Source organism: Chrysochloris asiatica, unplaced genomic scaffold (assembly GCF_000296735.1).
Source record: "Chrysochloris asiatica unplaced genomic scaffold, ChrAsi1.0 scaffold00128, whole genome shotgun sequence".
Taxonomy (NCBI): domain Eukaryota; kingdom Metazoa; phylum Chordata; class Mammalia; order Afrosoricida; family Chrysochloridae; genus Chrysochloris; species Chrysochloris asiatica.
Window position 1 is genome coordinate 6,789,794 of NW_006408646.1, and position 220 is coordinate 6,790,013.

Here is a 220-nt window from a genome sequence, read left to right on the forward strand (position 1 = left end):
CATCAGCAATGATATCTCTCGTTCCACGGCCTCTTCTGAATCCAGCTTGAACCTCTGGAAGTTCTCTGTCAATGTATGACTGTAGCTCACTAGTGCCTAGGATATCCATCTATATGCATTCATTTAATTTCTAACAACTTCCATTAGCTAACACATATATCTGATGTGTTTCCAATGTATTTCTACACTGAATCAAAACCAGGGAATCATTTAGGATAGA